Source organism: Lissotriton vulgaris, unplaced genomic scaffold (genome assembly GCF_964263255.1).
Source record: "Lissotriton vulgaris unplaced genomic scaffold, aLisVul1.2 SCAFFOLD_393, whole genome shotgun sequence".
Lineage (NCBI taxonomy): Eukaryota > Metazoa > Chordata > Amphibia > Caudata > Salamandridae > Lissotriton > Lissotriton vulgaris.
In genome coordinates, this window is record NW_028242142.1 from 288049 (window position 1) to 310927 (window position 22879).

Genomic DNA, 22879 nt, shown 5'->3' on the forward strand with positions numbered 1-22879 from the left:
AGCAAGGGTTCAAAATCTACAACTAGACACTTTGCAAAAAAAGGGTCAGTTTTCACTGTGAAAATGTGGTGTGTCTTAGTTGCATATTTGGTTGTTTCCTGTTGTGGGCACTATGCCTACCCACACATGTGAGGTACCATTTTTCTTGGAAGACCTTGAGAAATGCGGGGTGTGTGGAATTTTGAGGATCCACGCAGATTCCAGAACTTTCCACCACAGAAATGTGAGGAGTTTTTTTTTTTTTACAAAGTTTGAGGTTTGCAAGGGAATCTGTGTAACAGAACCTGGTGAGAACCAGACAAGTCACCAGTAGCGGCCCCTGGAGGGAGTTCCATGGAGCGGTGAGGCGGGACCGGGGAGGGACCGGGTGGTGGGCAATAAACACCGAAATATGGATGAACGGTGATAAGTAAACACATAAATAATTTAAACAAATTTTATTGCGCACGCTGCAAACCATTGCAAGACCCCGCTCAGTTATATGCTCTGGGTTCGTCGGTTTCTTGGTGAACTTACAAGTCCTATATATCCCCACAACCCGAAAGGCCCAGCAGATGTAACAGTATATTGTTTTTAAATATCTGTCATAATTAGAAGTTACAGTTGAAAACGTTGGCACAAATGGCTGTTTTTTCAACTCATTTTCAATTTTTCATATATTCCACTGTTAGTTTCTATGAAGAAACCTTGAAGTATCTACACAAATGACCCTTGCTGAATTCAAAATGTTTTCTACTTTTCTAAAATGTATAGCTTTCTAGGATCCATTTTTGCTTTCATACCTAAGGTTGAAAGCACAAAAAATAGCAAAAATGGGCTATGTCCCTGTAAAATGCCAAAACTGTGTAAACAATGTTATTTTTCTGACAAAAGTCTGTCAGTCCCTAAAAGCTGGGAAAATTGTGATTTTAGTCCAACACACCCTTTGTTGATATCAGCTGCAGGGGAAAACCAGGTGCTTTAATTTGCCACACTTTTTTACAATTTTTCAAAAAAAGAAAATAAATTAGCTGTATTTTGGCTAATTTCTGGGTCCCCTCCAGGGGAATCCACAAACCATGGGTACCTTTAGAATTCCCATGACGATAGAAGAAAAGGATGCATCTTTGGCATGGATACCTTATGTGGTCTAAAAGTTACAGGGGCCTAAGTGCGAACTATCACAAATACCCAAAAAAAGGCTTAGCACGAGGGAGGCCTAGCAGCGAAGAGGTTAACAAGAATGAAATATGTGTAGTGCAAAACTGAGTTCATCTGAGCATTGAGCTTAACAGTTAATTGTCCAAGAATACATGGCAGATTTTAAGAGTGTCCATTAAAGTAATCAGGCAAACATTCTTCTTAAATGGAAAAGACATTTGTAAACCAGGATCAGCCAGAGAAACATCATTACATTGAGGCCAAATACCCCAACATCCTACAATGAAACCATGAAATTTCCCAGTGGAACAGCTGGTGAGATTTTTGGTTTCCTGTGGTAAATCCTGATAATATTTTACTTTACTCTCAAACGCTAGTTCAATGGAATTTTGTGAGTTTTCATATCAAATTGAGACATTAATCACCACAGCAGTACCATCTTTAGTAAATACTACATCCGGATTTTGTAGTTCGACTAGACATTTTTTGACATGAGATTCCATATATGTCATCCAACTGCACCTTTAACTCTATCAATGAGTAGTCCCAATCTTTTTTTATGTCTTTTGATACGTATGTCCATGGTTTTAGGACATGTACCTGAAGTATGAGCAATTGTTTAACAAACCTCCTTACAATATCTGCAAGTAGCAAATGTTCGATTTCTTCCTCTAGTGATGGTTTCTCTATTGTGCTGAACATTTACTCATGAAATTAGCGCAGCTATGTATTGGTTTCCCTTTAGCTTGTTGTGTTTGCTAATTCAGAAATTCTAAGTTGAATTGTTTGCTAGATAGTTAATATCATCACCCTGGACAGGGAGTTTTTTTCATTTCCCAAATTCCTCTTTTCGGCATCCATAAGCAGTTAACAATTGCAAATCATAGCTTAGGAATCTTCTGTCTAGCGTGTTAACTTTGTGGGTTTTGAAGATATTATCAATTTTTGTATTCATTATTTCTCCTGCATACTTGCACGAGTGAACAGTGTACAAATCTGGAGTTTCTCTGAGGTATAGTAGATTGTTGATTTTGTTGAGTTCAATTGTTGTATATAGCTTTGACCTACTGCGGACCCAGTATGAGCTTTTGGAGTAGAGGAGACCATCACAGGTTGGTGTAGGAAATGTTTGACATATTTCTTTGTAATTCGATCCACAATGTTTAGAGTTTTTGCATCTGCGCCTGCCATTTCTAATTTAAATGACAATTTACATACCAGATATTGTCAAAATAATTCCATTTTTTGAGTGGGTTTGAGTGGTAAATTGTAAAGTTTTTGAGTCCAGTTTGTTAGATCCTCATTTATTTTGTTTTTACTTGTATGAACTGTGTGTGGATCAAAGTTCAGACCGAGGTATTTCTCATTGTCACCTGGTTGAATATTCTCAATATCTTGTTTTTCAAATTGCCATGGTTTGCAGTTATTCACCAGGATGTTGTCTTTGTGGTGACTTATGTTGAATCTGTGTGTTTGTTCACATTTAGTTTTAAAATTGTTGCTTTACTAAATGTTTCAATGATTAGTACGCATTTCTTCGCAGATGTTGCTGAGTACTGCTATATCATTGGCAAAGGCTAGACCGGTGATCTGCTCAGTAAGACAATCTGAGCAGAATGTGAAGCCCTTGCCTTTTTTCTGAAGATTACATATTATGGGATCCATGGCAATGTTAAACAACAGTGGGGATAATGAGTCATCTTGCTTTATTCCAGATTTCATCATTATTTCTGATGTAGATTCATTATTGTTGCCCTTGAAAGACATTGTGTGTCTGCATCCCTGATGTATGAAGAAACTCTGTGCCTTTCGAGACTCCATAGAATGTGACCATCGCTGATAGAGTTAAAAGCTTTGGAGATGTCTATGAACACCACTGCTAGTAAGTGGATTTTTTTCATGCCCCTTTTATTATATTCTGAAGAAGAATTATGTTTCGAGACAACCCCTCACCTTCATGATGCCTTTTTGTCTCTCATTCAGATTGACGAATGAAGTAAGTCTTTTGGTGAAGATTTTTGTAAATAGTTTTGTGAATCGTGTACCGATTGTAAATTGGCCTCCAGTTGCTTATTTTGTTTAGTTCACTGATCAGTACATTCTTTAAGGTTCGGATTGAACAGTTTTTCTATATACATTCTGCAACTCTTTTCATAGATAATCACGTCAATAATATTTTGAGTAGCAGCTTTTTTTTCTTATTGTAAACAGTGTTAAGATCATTTAAGCCAATGTTGTCAGGCCCCACTGCTTTAGTTTAGTTAGATTCTTTAAAAGCTGTAGTTATTTCAAGCAGTGTAGTTTCTTTGCATAGTCTTTCAACATCCCAATCTTCTGGTCTCCTATCAATATGGATGAATTTTGGGGTTTTCTTGTTCTCTTTTTCTATAATATCTTTGTAGTATTGAAATATGTAGTTGGCAACTTCTGCACCATCAGTGATTATCCTGGCAATTTTCTTCTTGTCTTTCATAAACATTGCCTTATATTCCTTATAGCTGCCATTTGCTTTAACATATATTTTCTTTTGCATTCTATTGAGCCTTCTATTTTCCATCTTTCTTGTCTTTGTTTGGCTTGTTGTTTTAGACTGGGGCATTATGATGCTCCTCTTGAGCAGTATTCATAGGCTCATTACTGGGTGCACTTGTACATTGCGATTAACTTATATCGCTGGTGTTTTCTGAAATGGTCACAATTTCATCCATCAGGTCCATAGCAGCATTGTGATGCTTTGGATTTTGGAAGTATTTCTGAACTTCTGAAATTCTGTTGTTCAGATCATCAAAGCTTCAGAATTTTGGGGCACGCTCTCTGTTGTTAAATTCTTTATGCCTTTTGCTTATAATTTCCACTCCACTGATACTTAAGAGAGTCATAGTTACACCTGCCCTTTACCCGAGCTCCACCGAATTTCTTCACTCTGACAGAGCACTGGGAAAAAATCACATTGCATCAACACCGCCTCAGGCCTTCGTGATGCTTTGTTTTAATTTAACAGATTCCCCAGGCCCGCACCAGTTCTATGTCAGCTGCTAGGTGCTAGTTGAGGCAGAAATCCAACCCCACACCCGAGGAGGGGCACGGGGAGAGGCGACCACTCCAGTTGGGGTGATCCACAAGAAAGGCCTGGCTCATGTCCAGAGTTGCAGCCGCTCTGGAGAGCGGTGACTCATCTAGCCGATGCATGCACCCAGCTCCGCCAAGTGCCCCAGCCCAAATGACCCAGCCCTTAGAGCCAATCCTTATCCTGAAGTTATAAATCTGCATTGCCGACTTCCCTTCCCTACATTTTCCAGAGGCTGTTCACCTTAGGGACCTTCTCCGGATATAGGTATGGCCCGGCGTGAGATTTACACCATCTCCCCCAGATTTTTAAGGACCAGCAAGAGCACACCAGACACCGTCAGAACTGTAATGCTTTCCAAAGCTCAGGCCCCTCTCATCGGAGCGAACCCATTCCAGGTGCCCTGCCCTTCTCAAAGAAAAGTGAACTCTCCTCGGGGTTCCTGCCAGCTTCTCCAAGATAATTTGTGTTACAGCACTGGACACTGTAAGGACAGCAGTCTCCGCCACTTTAGGTTCAGGGATCTGAACCTGAATCACTTTTGACTGGCCGAGGGCAATGGAGGCCATCGCCTATTCCTTAGAACGGCACTCACCTATCTCTTAGGACTGACTGACCCATTGTCACAAAAAACCCTTCCCTACTTCGGCCTCTGAATATTTGCTGCTAAACAATAATATCTGCACCTGCGGCTGTTTCACCCGAGCCCAAGACCCGGGATTCCATATGCATTGCAGCAGCCCTCGTAGTCATTGTAGCTTATCCACTGCGGCTCTCAGCGCTGGTGATGGCCGGATATGGATCCAATGCTCCAGCACCATCCATTTTCAAAGCAAATTGATTCAGCAGGTAAGTTGTTACACACTCCTTAGTTGATTCCGACTTCCATGGCCACTGTCCTGCTGTCTATATCGACCAGTACCCATTCTTGGGTCTGATGAGCATCGGAATTGGGTGCCTTAACCCTGCATTTGATTCATCCCACAGCACCAGTTCTGCTTACCGGAAGTGGGCCACTATGCACTTGCATTCCATGCCTGCCTCTACACCAGTGAGCAGGGCTTCTTACACATTTAAAGTTTGAGAATAGGTTGAGATCATTTCAGCCCCAAGACATCTAATCATTTGCTTTACCAGGTAAAACTGGTGGATCCGAGCACCAGCTATCCAGAAGGATACTTTGGAGGAAACCAGCTACTAGATGGTTCGATTAGTCTTTCGCTCCTATACCCAGGTCAGATGACAGATTTGCATGTCAGAACCACTACGGACCTCCACCAGAGTTTCCTCTGGCTTTGCCCGGCCCAGACATAGTTCACCATCTTTCGGGTCTTATCATTCACACTTATGCTCCACCTCCCAGACGGAGCAGGCGAGAAGGGCCGGAGGTGCGCCCGCCGCTGACTTTGCAGCAGCATCCCACCTCAGCTGGTGTTCGCCAGCTCTCACCTTCATTGCGCCACAGGGTTTTGCTCAGCCCTCCTACTCTCGTTAGTGTTAGACTCCTTGGTCCCTGTTTCAAGAAAGGTCAGATGGCTAACCGACATCGCAGCAGGCCCCTGGTACCCGGTGGGGTCCGCATTGACTGGTGGTGTAACTCAACTGGAGCACAGTCTGCTCCAGTTGACAGTTGTGCCGGGAGTAGGGGGCCCTGCTCCCCTTCCCCGGCCTGGCGCACCCAGAGAGGCGGCCAGGAATGGCTGCCGAGGGAGGGCATGGAAGCAGTCAAATCTCCCTCAGCTGCATGGACATGGCAAAGCTGCTGCCAGAGGGGATGTAACACTCTCCACCAGAGCCTAAAGCCACCTGCCACCCCAAAGCCATCCCAGCTGACCCGGAGCTGGTTGCAGTGCACCGACATGTAAGAAATGCACCATGCGGAGGCCAGGTGTGCCCAAGTGGCGGTCCTGTGTAAAGGATACGCCCTGCGGGTGACCGACTTTCCTGCTGTGTTGAATCCTCTGGACGGACTGCATGGACTCCACAAATTTAAGTCTCAACAGTTTCACACCCTCTTGAACTCTTTCTTTAAAGTTGTTTTCAACTTTCTCTTATAGTACTTGTTGGCTATCGGTCTCACGCCTGTATTTAGCCTTAGATTAGTGCTTCAGTAAAGTGCTTAATTTGTGCCTGTGGTTTCTGGGGCTCGCAACCAGCCTCACTTTACTGAAGTGCAGATAATTTTTCAAAGATTAAGGCGGCACCCGATTTGTGCACAGGTGAATTGCGTGCATCTTGCCTTCTGGGACAGCCTATTGGGCACTCTGTTGCTGGGTGCTGACCTGGACGGGACCGCTAGATTTCAGTGTGAATCTATTTCTGCCTTCTCCAGTTCTGTCCTCATTGGTCATGAAACAAAGTATTTTTCTCGAAAGCTTATTGTTGCAGACCAACAGAGACACAGGGCTAGTAAAGAGAACAACGTTGTTTTGGTAAGTGCATTAGAGCAAAAACAAAACCTTTTGTTTCTAGGGCTTTTCGTACTCTGCCAGGGAGTGTCTGGTGGAATAACCATCATTTTATCAAAAACTATCACAACAATGAAATGCTATGTCAAAAGGTTCTTTTTGACTTCACCAAGAGGGACAGAGGGCGAAACTCTGAGTCATAGTTAGGTATTTTGCACGTTCCACAAGTTTAACACAATAAAATGCCAAAAGCATTGATCCTTCAGACAGTGTACTGGGCTGGAGCCTCACATGGTTTATCACTATAAGAAAAACAGGACTCGCAGCAATGGCATCCAAATGGTGTTCGGCGCTATACAAATAAAATTACCTTTTTGTTGTTCTCATAGAGGCCCGAACCTCCGAGAAGAGCAGCACAGTGGTGAATGGTGGTAGATAAATCAAATGACAGCCTCACATTCTGCAGTGCTGGTAACAAGGTTCTGTGATAACTTTGAGCACTGGCACGTATTGTTTTACAAATTAAGTACTGCCTTTTTTACCACCCACTTTGGGCTGCATTCCCAAGCAATCCGACACTAAGAAGGCCCAATCCCAGCATGCCAGGGGCCGCTGCTGGTGTAACACCACCCTTGGGATGAGCGTAGATCCGAAGGACTTGGGCCCCTGACTGATGTCAGGGAGTTGGTCTTCTGTATGCCACATTTCCCGCACCTGCCACGAGGTGGGGATTCTGGACTGGACTCTTCTCTCACTGTTACTGAGGGAATCCTGGTTGGTTTATTTTCCTCTGCTTTGTAATATGTTTAAATTCAACAGGTCACTATGTTTGATGTGATTTCGTAGACGGATGCTGAAGCATAGGGGAGCTGCGAACACCAGCACCTTGGGCTGAGGGGGCCGAGGATGCGGCAGTGGACCATGGCAGACTGATGGCCGTGGGGAAAGCGAGCACCTGTAGGCCAGGCAAGGGTGCCCTCCCCAAACCTGGCCATGGAAGTGGGGGTCCGACGCAGTGCACAGGGGCAGCCGTGGGACACCACAGACAGCCATGCATGACACACAGCCAAGCTCCCTGGGACAGGCCTGGGGCAGACGGGTCACCAGCCAGTACTCCGTCAAGGTAGGAGGAATGGCTAGGCAAACCAGCAGCATAGCTAAGGGGAACAATCTTGCGACAGGAGTTCAGTGGTCTGACCTTGTGGGGAGACGAAAGAAGCGGAATTATCCTGTGACGACCCCAGCTACACCCTGGGGAAGCCCTGGGGTAATTGATGATTGAGCTACCCTCAGACAGGGTAGCCCTCAGAGGAATCCGGGGCCGCATGGTACATTCGAAGTGTCAATGATCAGTATGTCCTGTATTTCACACTAATTCTCACAGCTAGCTGCATTCTCCCTTAACGCGTGAGCCAAGTGATCCACTGCCAAGAGTTACAGGGAACTTTTAAAAACAGTCTCCCTCCTAAAGTTGCAGGGTAGGTGGGAGGAAGGCTATGCGATGCGTCTGTCTGCCACCCACCAGGTGAGACGACCTGGTGCCCCGTCAAGGCTTTCACTCTGGGAGTCACCTCCATGATTTGAAGAGTGAAACCAGTGTCTCAGCCGGCACCAGGGCCCCCCAAAGCAACAGAAGCAGGCAGTGCCACTGCTGTCAGTCCCTCCCAGAGGACCAGGAGGAAACATACTTCTTGAAACCCTCAGCCCAGCTACACGGGACCGGGACAACCAGGTATCTGGCAATGAGGGAGGGTCTCCTCAACTGAATATCAGCCGACCACCACTAGGCTCAAACTCAGCAGCATCAAGATTCCCAGGCTTGGGCGGTAGCCCACAGCAATACCAGTAGGCAGGAGGGTATCCCACACCTACCCTGGTCAGAAGACCCAAAGGGAACAGCCTGGCGCTTCCAATCTCGCACCCCAACCGCCAAGAGGAGCCGGGGTCCCCTCACAGCCAGGCTCCTTCTCTTCCATGCAGCCCTGCCACCTGAGAATAGCCACTCTTTGGTCGGCCAAAGCATGGTCAGGCTGGGATCAGGCACGGCAGGGCCCAAAGGCACTGTAGGTAGCTGGCTCTGTACATACTATAGCAAAGTAAGGTATAGTGTGCAAAGAGTCCAGTGGATCACAAGAAGCTTTCCTGTGGCTAAAGTAGATAATACTAATGCTCTCTGTAAGAAAGTGGCACTGTATATACTGACCAAAGTAAGTTACAGTGTACACCGAGTCCACAGTCCCCAGAGGTTTGGCAGAGGTTAAAGTTAGATATAACCTTACTCTCCAAAGTGGTAGCTTGATCGAGCAGTAAGGCAGTATCAGAGGACAGTGTAAATCATTCGTTGTACACACAGTGGGCCCGATTCACAGAACTAACTTAAGACAAAATGCTAAACTTACTACCATTTTAGTATTCACAGAAGACACTTTCTCATTTTGGTATTCACTGAAGGCACTTACTCATTTTGGTGGGAGCTGAGCTCCTGGTCACTTACACAGGGCAATTGGGAAAGTAGAATAGAATAGATACTGCACTTCCAGCGGCACTCGGGTGGCTAGTTGCACAGTGCTTTTGGGCCTTCGGCGCACAATGTATTTCAATGGGAAAGCTGCAAGACGAACAAAGGCTGCAAGCTCGGGGAAGGAGATTCTTCAGGTGCGACCACCAGTTCGAGAGGTAAGTTGGGAAGCTGTAGGTTAGGTAGCCACCTAGGAGTTGGGCACAGGCGGCCGTGGGGCACCGAGTGCAGGGGTGTCTTTTGGTGTCGGGAAATCTTACACTCTGCTGGCCGTGGTTAGAAGGGTACCTGGCTGTGAGGATGCAGGAGTCATCAGGAGGGTCCTTGGGTGCTGTATTCTTGGTCACAGTCACTGGGGGGACATCCTTGTGGTCTTTGTCCACTCAGGCACAGGCTGGGCTCAGCGGGTGCAGAGTGTGCTGGATTCGTGGTTCCTGGCTGGCACCAGGAGTTGTAGATTTTTTAGCAGAAGCACTGCTCTTGGGAGTCCTAGTCTTTGGATGAAAAAGGCAGTCAGGTCCTCCGGGGATTTAGAGGTTGCTGACCACAGGAGATTCCAGGGTTTAGCAGGAGCAGGTTTGAGGGTCTACAAGCCTGTAGGGCTGGGGTCAAGTCGGTTGGTGTTGTCCTCTTGTTAGCAGCTGCATGTCAGGTCTTCTTTCTTCTTGTTCTTCTTGTAGTTTTGGAATTGGAATCTGAGGAAGGAAGGTTCAGGGTGCCCTCAACTACTAAAGTTAGGGGCGTTACATGTAGGGGAAGGTCAGGGACCAATGGGTCCCTTCCCTGGGGTGAGTACACCCCCTATCCTGCCACTCTCTAGTGGGAGTGGGGCAGGAGCCTGTCTCTGATTGGGTAGGGCTCCCCATCCTCAAGATGGCGAGAGCCCGGAGTAGTGCTTCACCTCACCTCCACCACCTGAGGGATGGGGTTGGCAGAGGCTGGCACACCCCCTTTCTTCACTTAAGTTTTCCCGCCTGTCTTCCCGCCAGAGTGAGTTCAGAACCGGTGGGGGCCAGTTGCTGAGTACAGCAAGTGGCCTGGAGAAGCTCACACAGGCGGCATGCCTTTGAAGCTCCCCCTGCCCATCCTGGGGGCTGAGGCCTAGCACCTCATTCCAAGATATGCATTGTTGCAGGCCCACAAGAGTGGATGGCTCTCTACCCAGGGGTCCAGCAACATGTCGCTGGGTGGCAGCCTAGGCACCCATCAGTCAGGATGCTGGTTGTGGGTTAGTTTCAGGGGGCAACTCTAAGTTGCCCTCTGTCGTGCATTGTACATTAAATCCCACACTGGCATCAGTGTGGATTTAATGTGCTGAGAAGTTTGATACCAAACTTCTCAGTCTCCAGTGTAGCCATCATGGTGCTGTGGAGTTTTTGATGACGACCTCCCAGCACCATATACTCTTAATGGCAGCACTGCACTTACAGTGCCCAGAAATTGACCTGGGTACTGTAGGGGTACAAAGCTCATGCACCTGTACCCTTACCCCTGGCATAGGGCACCAAGCTAGAGGGGTGACTGAGGTATGCCTGGGCAGTGTTTTGTGGGCATGGCACGTCGACTCTTTGTTCTGTTCTACACCAAGACAGTCAGCCTGCAGAGGCAGTGTGTGTGTGTCAGGGTACAGGGCCTTTAAGGGTGGCACAAGAAGTGCTGCAGCCCTTAGGGGTCTTCTCTAGTCACAGTGCCCTGGGTACCTAGGGTACCATTTACCAAGGGCTGACCTGTGGCCAGAGAGGCCAATTGGGCTAGTTTTTGGGGAAAGAACACAGGCCCTGGGAACCTGATTGGCAGGGACTCAGGGCACACCAAGAAAACATGCATCAGTTGTCACGCAAAAAGTGGGGGGTTACTGCAATAGAAACCCACTTTCCTACACTCTCTTTTGTGGTAGTTTGGGCGAGCAGTTTGGCTTATCAAAGGGCAGTGCTAAGCAGTTGCTGTACACACACAGGCAAGAAATGTTTACACACACTCAATGGCTAAATCCAAGACCAAGGGTTTGTAAAAAATATTACAGATTTTAAATAGTTTTTACGACCATAAACACAGATCTAGGATAAATGCTTTCAGAGATATACATTTGCAACGTTTGGAGAAAAAGCTAATAATTCAAGAGTTCAGTTCATTGAGGAAGTACTGCTAATATAGTGACCGCCGCAGTCACTGCAAAGAAAGGTATTAAGTTAGAGGGCGGGACTCCACCGACACATTTACTGTCACAGTTGATGGGAAACACACTCCATCAATGGGGTCTCAGGTCACCATAGGTAGTTCTTCACTGTAGGATGAAGGTCTTGACTGGGCTGCCCAGGACTTCGGTACAGCAGGCAGCTTCAGGTCACCTCGACTGGATGTACTGGAGGTCATAGGCGGTTGTCTTGGTCGTCACTGGTAGTGGTCTGCTACCATCAGAAAATGAGACACCCAGAACACATCATGGTATGATCCTTGTGATTATACCACCAGGAAATGGGTTACCTCCTCAGCACTTCAAATTTGGAAGGAGAAACCCTTTTTGAAAAGGGATGGGGTTTTAAGCAAACAAAACAACAAATTCCATTTTCATGTGGTCTAGAAGAGACTTATGTCTCAGGGGGGGGGGGGGTTCTTACAGAAAGGAGCTTTGGATGAGCCAGAACCTTTTTAATCTGTATTGTTGATTTTGTGAGATAAAAATGTTATATCAATTGTTTTAAAAATATTTTTTACGAATAAATGTATGTAATTGTTTCACATTATGGTATGAACAGAGAATAATATAAACAATAAAAAACTTTTTACATAACTTAGACTGTAGTGCTTACATCCTGAATATTTTTTTAAGCAATGTTCAGATAAGGTAAATGATGTTTGTTAAGGCTTCTTGAAACTGATTGTAAATGTGTTGATCCCTCCACAACCTCAATACACGGTTTGGCTCATCCAAAGCTCCTTTCTGTAAGAAAAAAAAACCCCAGAGACATAAGTCTCTTCTAGACCACATGAAAAGGGAATTTGTTGTTTTGTTTACCTCCTCAGCAGCCATCTAAATTGGACCAGGACTATAAAGGCACTCCGCACCCACACTCAGTTGCTAGGCAATTCGCAATCTGTGCTGCCTCAGTCGCATCATCAGAGTGACTCCGGTGACCGTTGGACTTCATGATAATGGCATCTAGTGGATCCTGAGTCACAAGCCTGTAAAGGACATTGGCGCATCATTCTGTGTCATAAGTCTGCAGTGGAAGTCGTCATCCTGTGTCACGAGTCTGCAATTGCTGCCTCATGTAAATAGCACAGTTGTAGTAATAGAAAGGCTCCATGAGCAAAACAAATTGGGTCAGTGGATTTTATGTTAATATTCATCATGTGATTTTGTTTCATGGTGTTAACCTTCATGTTTTTCGAGTGTAGAGTTTCATCCTTCACATGTGCTTAGGAGCACAACTTTTAGATCAACACTTTTTAGCAGGATGTAAAGTAACACATTTTGTTTCAATTTGAACTTACCTACACTTGGAACATCTTCTTCAATTGACTGATTTCTTCATCATCCATACCATAAATAATGCATGGGGCCAGTCTATCCCTGTGGTACTGCCTCACCCTTACGCCTGCCACCAGGCAGGCATAAGGTATTGTCACAGTGCCATTCTTGGGGATGTCAGGGTGTCGGCGCAGTTGGAGATCCAATGGTACTGCTGAGGGATTTGATGAGATGTGCATCGGTGGCTTTGATCCACCTGTGAGGGGGGGGCGTTGATAGCACTGGTATACGGTGGTCATGGTGAAGATGTGATGTAGACACTGATGGTCGGTCTGTGTGGCTGTAGTTGAAGTTCCCGCTGGCGGAGGAGACATGCTTGAACGTGTGTCCTGCTTTATGGCTTGCTGCGGTGACTAGCTGCTTGAGTCTGATGTTGGGGAGCTTCCCCAGGAGGGTGTGGTGTTCCGGTCACTGGGGGTCTCGAGGTGGACCTTGAGTTCACAGAGAAGGGATGTTGTTGGTGGATGGGAGAGCCTGGGGTGTAATGAGGTCTACTATGGTATCAGAGAATGGTGGTCCATGGCCCGGTGGGCTTGCAGAGGAGGGTTCCGCAGAGGATGGGGTTGGGGTTGGTCCGGATCTGGAAGTTGAAGTGTTCCATGGTCACCGTTGGGTCATTAGAGTGCGTGGTCAGTCAGAGTGTGCTTCTGTAGGTGATGGCAATTCCTCCTGGACGGTCGGGGTGGTCCTTGCGGGTGATTTAGTAGCCATCAGCGATGTCCGTCCAGAACAGAGGTTGCGACTGACACGCGATGTGGCGTCCAGGGTTGATGGCGAGGTGGGTGCTGGCGTCGTAGCGGTGGAGTGTCTTAGAAGAAGGGTGCTTGGTGCTGAGCGCATTCTAGGGGCAGACAGACGCAGACGTGCTTGCCTACGGCTTGCTTTTGGCACGGGAGAAATCCATTACAACGCAGGCATAAGCATGGGCGGAAAATCCGTTTCGCTCGCGGATTTTGTGGATTTTCGGTAAATTCGCAATCCGCGAGATTCGCGAATCCCCCGCAAAATCCGCAAATCCGCGAGCAGCGGATTTCATGGCTTGCTCGCACTGTTCGCGTGAGTTCGCGGCTTCCCAGTACAACTTCGCGCCCCGCGAATAAGCGCAAAATTGCAGAAATATGATCTTAGCAAAACTGAAACTACTTACCAGGTTCAAAAGTTCAGGCTCATCATTAGTAGCCATTTCCTGTAGTGCTTCCTGAGGGGCCCCTCCAGAGTTCAGTTGCCAGTTGCAACTATTATGTGACCCTGCTCTGAACCTCAGAATAGTTACACATATGCCACAAAGGTCCTGAATTACAGCTAAGGGAGACAAGCAGGAGCCAGGCTGGAGGTTCAAATCCATTAATCAGCCCCTAATTCATTATTGTCAGTTGGGGCAGGGCAGGTGTTGTAACTAATTTTGCAACAATGAAAGCACTTAGCAAGTGCAAAAGATCACTAATCAGGAAGCACTAAGGAAGCAGGTGCCAGCTAAAAAAATATTCTGTGACACATTAATCAGCCCCAAATTAATTCAGGTCACTTGAGGCAGGGAAGGTGTGCTTGCGTTGCCGCAATAATGTACACTGACTGGACAACCAGAGGGTGCTGTGATGAAACAGAGGGTGGCATGGGTGGGCCAGAGGGTGGCATGAGTAGTCAGAGAGTGGCAGTGGTGACAGAGAGTGGCAGTGATGAAGAAGAGTGTCCCAAACAGGCTGGACACGTAGAAACAACAAGTTCGCGAAACTTGCGACCCGACAGGTAAGTTCGCGTTTTGCGAAATTGTACAAAACCCTCGCGAACTGGCAGAAACCCGCGCGAACACAAAAAAAAAATCCGCAAATTCGCAAGAATTCGCGGATTTTGCAGATTGCGAGTTCGCAAATCCGCAAAATTCGCGAACGCGAGATTCGCAAAATTCGCCCATGCTTACGCAGGCATTACATTGTAATGTCTTTGCAATGCAACCCCAACAATGTAGGTACCTTTACATCGCAGTCCTTTACAAAACATTGTGCGGTCAGTAATGAGATATTTTTAAGTTTTAGGGTGGGTATGGGTTTTGGGTGTCAGAAATGAAATTTCGGGTGTATGATGGGGCAACATTTAACATTTGGAGTGTGTTTTGAGATAAAGTGTGATATTTGGGGTGTGTTTTGGTGTCAATTATGATCATTGGGATGTGTTTTGGGGTCAGTTGTGAAAATTGGGGTGTGCATTTGGGTCAAATATGATTTTTAGGTTGTGATTTTGGGGCTCAAAGATGAAATTTAGGGTTCAGGGTTTGCTTTGGGGTGCAAGGGTGAGTTTTAGGGTTCCACCAACTAAAGTGGGAATAGTAACATATACATCTCCTCTATTCAAAATGTTCCCTACTGTTGCAATTTGCCTAGTGTTAGTATGCATTGTAATGGAATGCGATGTAATGGTGTACGTTGTAACTTCATATATACTTTTGGCACACTAGTGGTATGCCCGCTGAGCATGGCTGCACAGCGGCTATCATTGAGAAGTACTGCGGGGTGAACTGGACAGCTGGGAGGTAGGAAACGCTGGAAAGAACACTGGATGGGGCGTGGACGCAAGGGTGTGTGTGTGAGCGGGTGTTGTAAATATTTAAATGAGAGAAATCTTATCTTGAGGGTGGGTCCCGTGTCTTCATTGCTCCTGCTCTCCTGAGTCTGCTTTCAGGAACAGGAAGTAGGCAGCCATGCTCCCTCCCCTAAGCCAATCAAAACACTGCAATGCGGTGTTGGGTTTGTCATTGGCGCAGGGACAAGGCGTTCAGCCAGGGGCTGGAGGAATGGGCATGTTCTCCATTGCAGGCTGTAATGCATTCTGCATTGCAAAGAGGACAGTGCACATGACTGCTTTGGACGGCCTGAGTGGGCTGGCCAAACAGTCTTGCGCACTTGAGCGGGCATGCCACTCCTGCCCTGCCCTGCCCCGTGAGTGGAATAGCCCTACCCACCCTCCCACTCGCAAAGGAAACATAGCACAATTACATAAGGAAGTTGTCACCATGTGTTGATTTTTCCTCTTCTTGCACTGCTTGAAAGCAGTGGGGTGACCCTCTTCCGCTATAGTGGATGATCTCCCACTGGGGGAGTGTCATCTACCGGTGCTAGGCTGTGGTGACTCGACCCCGGGCCTCCTCCGCTACGCGTCCCACCTTCTCCTTACCGGGACATTGACACAGTGGCACAATCCACAGCACTCTCTCCAGATCTGTGACTCAGCCTGGCACAATAAATCCAGCCATCGGCTGTCGCGAAGTGAGGACATACCACAGAAGTTTTTGGAGAATTCAGGGAATGATTACAGGAAGAAGGATGACCAACTTTTGCTGACCAAAAGAGGATAGATTTAATGAGCATGACAGCCGTTGATTAAAAACTTGTTTAAGATTGGAATGGAGAAATAAGGGAATTACTACAGTTTGATTGGATTTAAGGAATATGGAACAGAGTTTGTTTGCTGAGCTATATAGAAAATAAAGAGAATCCTGTTTTAAAATATTCTGTTGTGGAATTTTTGGGGATAATGGGAAATTGCCGAAAATAAAGGTCGAGATACAGGACGGAAGAACAAATAATAGGAGAGCCATTCATATTGAATACAAAGATTGGGATAGGACTAAGAAGTTAGGAGCTACTTCGCTCATCACTTTCACAACTTGGATATTGAGTATAGCCATGATGATGTCCCTGTAGGGACGAAACGCGTAGGCTGTGGATTTATTTAAAAAGAAATCTTTTTTGGCTGTGGATTTACATTAAAAGAAATCCTTTATTTGTACAATGCTTAAAAATGTGTATGTTGGATCTCTTTATCAAGAGAGACTGTTCTGATGCTCTGATTGATCATCTTATTTCAATAAAAGATTACACGGGCTATGGAAACTTGAATGGAACTTTTTGAATAGTTTTGGGGACAGCAGTAAAAAATTATGCTAGATAATATTGTTTACTTTGACGCTCCTTCTACCTGTACTTGATTTTAGTCGTAGTGGCTTTAACGGTGGGGTACAAAAAGCCGAGCGCCAGGAAAAGCTGTAGGAATATTGATTGTTGAGAGTATCAGGAATATCTCACTGTGTGCACAAGTTGTTCCCTCATCATAATATCAGGTTGGACATTAAGAGTCCAGAAGTTCCCTTATGAGTGGACAGGAGGTTTCTCTTGCACTCCCTAGGTGCTCTTATAGGGGGGAGTGTGGTCGAGCAGCCGTAGACTTATTAGAGAGGGGTATTAGATGTCTGCAAATACTCCAAATAGTCAATAGTCAACTCAATAAGAGAATCTAGACCTATTTATGGAAAAAGCACGTATATCTTTATATATCTTTAGGCACCAGAATCAATACAATCAGGTAAGTATGTTTTGCAAAAGAAATACTCAGCATTTAAAAAAGTCAACACAGTGCATTTTTCAGAAGCTGCAATGTTATCCTATGGTAGGAAAAACAAGTATGGCATTCAGGTACAGTACAGTAACTTACAACACCAATCTCCGGACTTAAGGTGAGTATAGGGCAAGGTTCATGGCAGCACTAGCAGGTCACCTCCAGCTGCACCAGGCCCGGCTGGGTGCAGTGGTTCAATACAGAATCGGGTGCCCAAGTTAAGTCAATGGGGATCGGTCTTCGTGAAAAGAGGCTGCAGGTTTTGGCTGGGAGGCCAGTCGGGTTGAACCAACAGGAGAGTTCAAGTCTTGTGATGCTAGTGGACACAGGGACACCGGTTGTCTTCTTCTACCTGGACTGCGGCAGCCGGGTGAAGATGGTCTTTGGAGTTTTGGGTTTCTTCGTCAAGGAGCTCTTTTAGTTGAGGGCGCCTGCAAACAGAGGCCGCAAGTGACATCGGAGAGTTCACTTGGGCTGAACACAAAGTGGGCTCGGTCTCTTGAGGGCTTGGGGAACATGCTGACACTGTTGAACCACTTTGACACCAGCGGGGGACTTGGATACAGTGTTGCTTGGTGGCGTTGGGTTTTAGAGGGGCCGGAGTCCTCACGTTTCTTCTTGAGGTGTCTGCATGGTATAGTGGAGCAGATCCACTACTCCACTAGAGTTCTAGAGTTTTTATTGATGGCAGGCTGCCCTCTCAGTCTTTGGAGGCACATCAGCTGAAAGATGAGAACTCTTAGGCACAGTTTCAACGGAGAACAGCAGATAGGCCAGCTGGGCAGGGACCAAGTCAGTTGCTCTTCTTCAGTCTTCAGCTCTTCAGTGTCCTTCTACTTCGTAGGTCATCAGGATCTGATTTTCTGTGCCAGGGCTCCCCTAAATACTGAAGTTAGGGGGGTTAGGGCAGTGTAGGGTTGTAGCCAATGGGTTACTTACCCCCAGGGTCACTATGCCCCCTATATGACCACGTCCTCTGAGAAGTGGGCTCAACCCTGTCCCGGAGATCCTAAATTTGCCATCACCAAGACACTCTGAATAGTCACCTCCACTTCAGGTAGCTGACCTTAGCAGTGGTACTGGCATGAGGGTGGACACGCCTATCTGACTAGCTAATGTTCTCACCTGTCCAGGTGTCAAAGAGCCCTGGGAAAAGGGGTCAGACTCGTCTCCTGTGAGAGAAGCGAGAATTGCACACCATAAGGTGGTGGGGTATTTGAAGCTTCCCTGCCTTAGAATGCTAATCTGCTGGTCATCCTGTGGGACAGGGTGTAAGCACCCCCGACCCAAGCAGGCTTAGTGCCTGGCCTCCTGAGAGCAAAGGCCTCCATTCATGGGGTCACAAACTTGTCTCTGGTGGCAGGCTGGTAAGAAACAGTTAGTCAGCACATCAGGAGCTGGTAGGTTTTCAGGGGGCATCTCTAGTGTATGTATCAATAAATCTAACACTGGCATCAGTGGGAGTTCATTAATACGAGATGGTCGATACCAAAAATCCTTGGTTTCAGTGAAACCCCTACATAGCTGGGAAACTCGATTTCACCAGTGTCCAGGACATGTAGTCAAAATGGCTTCCCTACTTCAAAGGCTAAAATGAGTATAAGTACTGGACCTCTGACACCATATACTCAGAACACTTCTTGAACTGAGAACATTCTACCAGGGAAAAGAGCTGTTGTGCTACCAGGAGGGACTGCCACTTTGCTGCTTGCTTTGCTGTGTTGACCTGCTTTCTGGTGTTTCTGCCTAGGAGTGAGAGGACTGGACTTGACTCTCTACATCCTGCATCTCTAAAGGTTCTACAACGATTGTTGGGCTTGCTTCCTGTTTCTGAAGTCTCAGAGATATCAATTACTTCACCTTCAGCTTTCTACCAGCACCGGGACTCTTCTGCTGGGAGTCCTGCTCTGCCAAGTGGAGTCAAATCCAGTCCTGGGCCCTTGGAAGTGATTGTTTGGTGCTGCAACCCAAGAAACCAACGCATCGACATCGAAGCGTTGATTGGAACTGGCGCATTTCTCTGTGATATTGATGCATTGCCGCTGCCTGCACCAAATCCGTGGACACAGCTTGCTGACTGCATGGAGCTCCGACCTCAACTTACAATGCAGCACCAACTTTGCTGATGCAGCATCTCCGAATCACTGAAGCTGTGTGAGTCTTGGACACCACACCACCGATGTCTGTGATGCACCCCCCTAAAGCATTCCCGGCCTGGTGCGGCTTTGCGCCAACGCATCACCTACAGCTCAGCGATTCAACATTGACTCCTTGGCCTGACACACACTGCTCTTGAAATCGACGCATCAACGACGTTGCCTGACTTCGGAAATGATGCAGTGCCTTCAACAGTAACTCATTCCCTCCTTTGTTCAACCAATCGTCCCCAAGCTGTATCCGGACCGTGCTCCATCGTGGTCAGACTGAACTTTTCATCTCAGTCAAGTTTGATCAGATAGCTCCGATTGGAGCTATTGTTTCCGAAGCACTGAATTTTGATTTTATTTTGCAAAATTCATATCTCAAATTGTATAGTTTTTTTTTTGTCTCCTCTTGTTTTACTCAGGCTATTTTGCTATGCTGGTGTGGTGTGCTTTTATGGTGTTTTCACTGTGTTACTGTGTGTATGTGCAGAAATACATTTTACATTGCCTCTTTAGTTTGGCCTGACTGCTCTGTGACAAGCAACCAGAGGGGGAGCACAAGTAAACTTTTAGTGTGTAAAACACTTACCCTGAGGAGGATTGTGGTTCCTGCGTGGTCAGGGTGTGAACTTCTGCCCACCAGAAACCCAATTTTTAACATATATGTCATCGGCACAGATACCACACTCTGGTCTCATTGCAATTATTCTATTAAGAAACCAGAGGTTTCTCCCAGACTACTTTTATACCCCTGAGGAAATCGCGTAAACTCGAATTGAACATAAATGAGGTTAAATGGTATGATTCTAGTGCCAAACATTGAGTGGCAAGCCCATTTACTATATACAAAATGGATTTGGTTGTTTTTGGGTTTTAGCTGCCTTATTAATTCAGTGCTGTGCACATTCTGTACTGCACATTGTTTTGCAATGTAATTTCAAACTGTGGTAGCCTAATACAATTCTTCAGGACATCTCAATTTTCAAAACCAGGTAAACAGTAGTATTCACTTTTCATGGGCATGGCATTTTGATTCCATGATACTGTGATTCAACCATAACTTGTATAAGGTATTTTTGTGCTTCTGGTTTCATTGGATATTGATTTTAAATGTGTGGTTCATCTATCAAAGCAATCACATGTTGTGCTACAACTTTATCTCAATCCAGTTGGTTTTTATATAACTTAGGAGCCAACTGCAATGCCCATTTTGTGGCATACTGTTCCTTAAGCGATTGGAACACTAGTGATGAAAATTCCCCCATTATAATTTCCCTCCTTTATAGAGCCTTAATCATGATTTGTGTGGGCCGATCTCCTTCTGCATGAATTGTACCATAGGAATCAGTCAAGTGAGTTCAGAAAATGATGGAGATTATTTGTTCGGTGTCTCGTTCAACTTGTATTTAAACCCTATTAATCAGTTTGATTGAAACAACCATCAGGCATTTTAATTTGTATATAGTCATTAGATCTCCTTCAGGTGGGGCTTTAGCATCTGATTGATTATAATTACTTCTGCTACTCTCCTAGCATGCCGACTACCAATTTTCCTTTTCTCAATAAAACTCTTTCTGTGAGGCATCTTGTTTCCTTGCTGCAGTTACCTTTTTTCTAAAAGGTGATTTTGAGGGTCCTAGTCCTTGTGGTCTCTCTCCTGCTGATAGTTCTGTCTACGCGTCATGTCCTGGAGAAGAGCAGGTACCTTTTCTTAACTCCACCTTCTTACCTCCTTGATCTTGTAAAGACTAACAACAGTGCTCATCAGTGGATTTATATCTCCTAGGCACTCTTATTTCTCTTCTCAAGTTATAGCCTCTCTGCTCTTCTCTTTTATAATAGAATTGCGGCATCTTTTTAATTCAACCTCAGACCTTTATACCCCCCTCAGGATCGTTTGGGTTTTGGTTTCTTTCAATTTGGAAGATTTTCATTCTCCACTGTAGTTTTACATTGAGGTGTTTAAGGTCTCACCCGTAAGATATCTCTCCCTACATAGACTTGCAATAATATTCTTGGTGACTGCAGCTCTTTCTGATCCTGTAGAGTAGCAACATTTCTTTGACAAATAGCCAATAATGGTGTATCACTTTTAACATTACTGTCCTCTTTTTCAGATTGCCATGGGGCAAGCGGGAGTTACTTGGCCCAACCACAGTGCCCAACTTACTATTAATCCTGAGTAACTGGGACAAGTGCTACTCTTTCAGCGCTTGGTTCTCAGTGGTAGCGTGGCTCGCGCAGTCACAGCCTTTTCAGGAAGGAGGCAAATGCAAGGTGTGCTTAGACCCGTACCGCACTACATGCCCAGCAACCCCAATAAATAAATGTCCACCTACACCCTTGCTTTTAAGTAGTCTTTATGTAAAAACACAAAGTAAAATACTAAAGTGTATGAATCGCGATGGATGGAATGCTTGAATTTATCTAAGCCACTAGTAATTATTTGGGGTAGCATCCCAGTCCATTGTCATTTTAGAGACCATGCAACCAGTATAGACCTAGCCATTTGCAAAGCAGTTTTGGCTTTACTCCAATAGGATCAGCTCATCCCGGCTTGACAGGCCAGGTCCTCCCTGAACCAGAGCACAAGCAACCTAAGGCCAGTTTCGCCCTTTTTGGTACGTATTACGCAGTGCTGCTTGGTTACAGTAGCACAGCGATCACAGTACCAGCATCTGGAGATACTCTTTGGACTTAAAGTGTTACACTGAAAAATGTGATAGATGGAATATTTTAATTAATCTTAGATGCTTATAGTTACTCGGGCCGCATCCCAGACCATCGTTATTTTGCACACCAGGCCAAATTAGGACAGTTCAGGGTTCGAAGCAGTGTCGAGCCAGATTTGCATATGTCTGGGTCCAAACTGAGGTAGTATGGTTGATGTAGTAACGATTGACTGAGATGCAGCTCTAGTAACCAGTGGCTTGAATTGATTCAAACATTCCATCCATCACATGCTTACATTCTTAAGTCTTTAACTTTGTGTTCATACATTTCCAATTTTAGTTCGGAATAAAAATGCCCCTTTTTACGGAAATATTTCTATCTTTACCCTGCAAACACCAGAGTACCGACTCGATATCAAGGGAGAAGTTGATGGAGATTCATTAATTTCTCTGATACTTCATCTGATTCAGACTCTACAAGCGATTCTGAGCCAAGCACAAGTACTTTCAATCAATCTGTGAAAGGAAATTTTTTAGACAGAGGTCCGAGGAAAGAGCAGGGACAAAGATGACAACCACAGGGGACTGGCGAAATCAATACCAGAAGCTGAACGTACAGAGGGGGAACAGAGACATAACCACGATTCATAATATACCAAAGAAAGCCCTGGATGACCATGAACAAAGCATGCTTGGGAAAGGACTTTCATTTGTTCCAGTACAATAGACTGATTATACTTAAATCAGGATGAAATTAATAAATATTTTGCATAAAAACAAGACTTCATGATTTTTTCTTGAAAGTCATGAGCAATAAAAAGTCCCCGTTATACCAAAAACATTTTAAAAGTCTGTCCCCGTATGAGCACAATGCCTGCAGAAATCATCACATTTGAGAAGACGGTATTAAAGGAAAGTGAGAACATTGAGAAAAGCTATAAAAATATACCAAATTCTATTTATAAAAGCAAGGATCAGAAGCCCCTACTCAGTTAAAGAGAATGGGTCA

At 45.6% G+C, this 22879-nt stretch overlaps 2 pseudogenes; both read right to left on the minus strand.

Moving 5' to 3' along the window:
• Positions 1-4433: 4433 nt before the first annotated feature.
• LOC147669044 (28S ribosomal RNA) lies at positions 4434-7435 on the minus strand (annotated as a pseudogene).
• Positions 7436-7898: 463 nt separating this feature from the next.
• Positions 7899-8051, minus strand: LOC147669045 (5.8S ribosomal RNA; annotated as a pseudogene).
• Positions 8052-22879: the final 14828 nt, after the last annotated feature.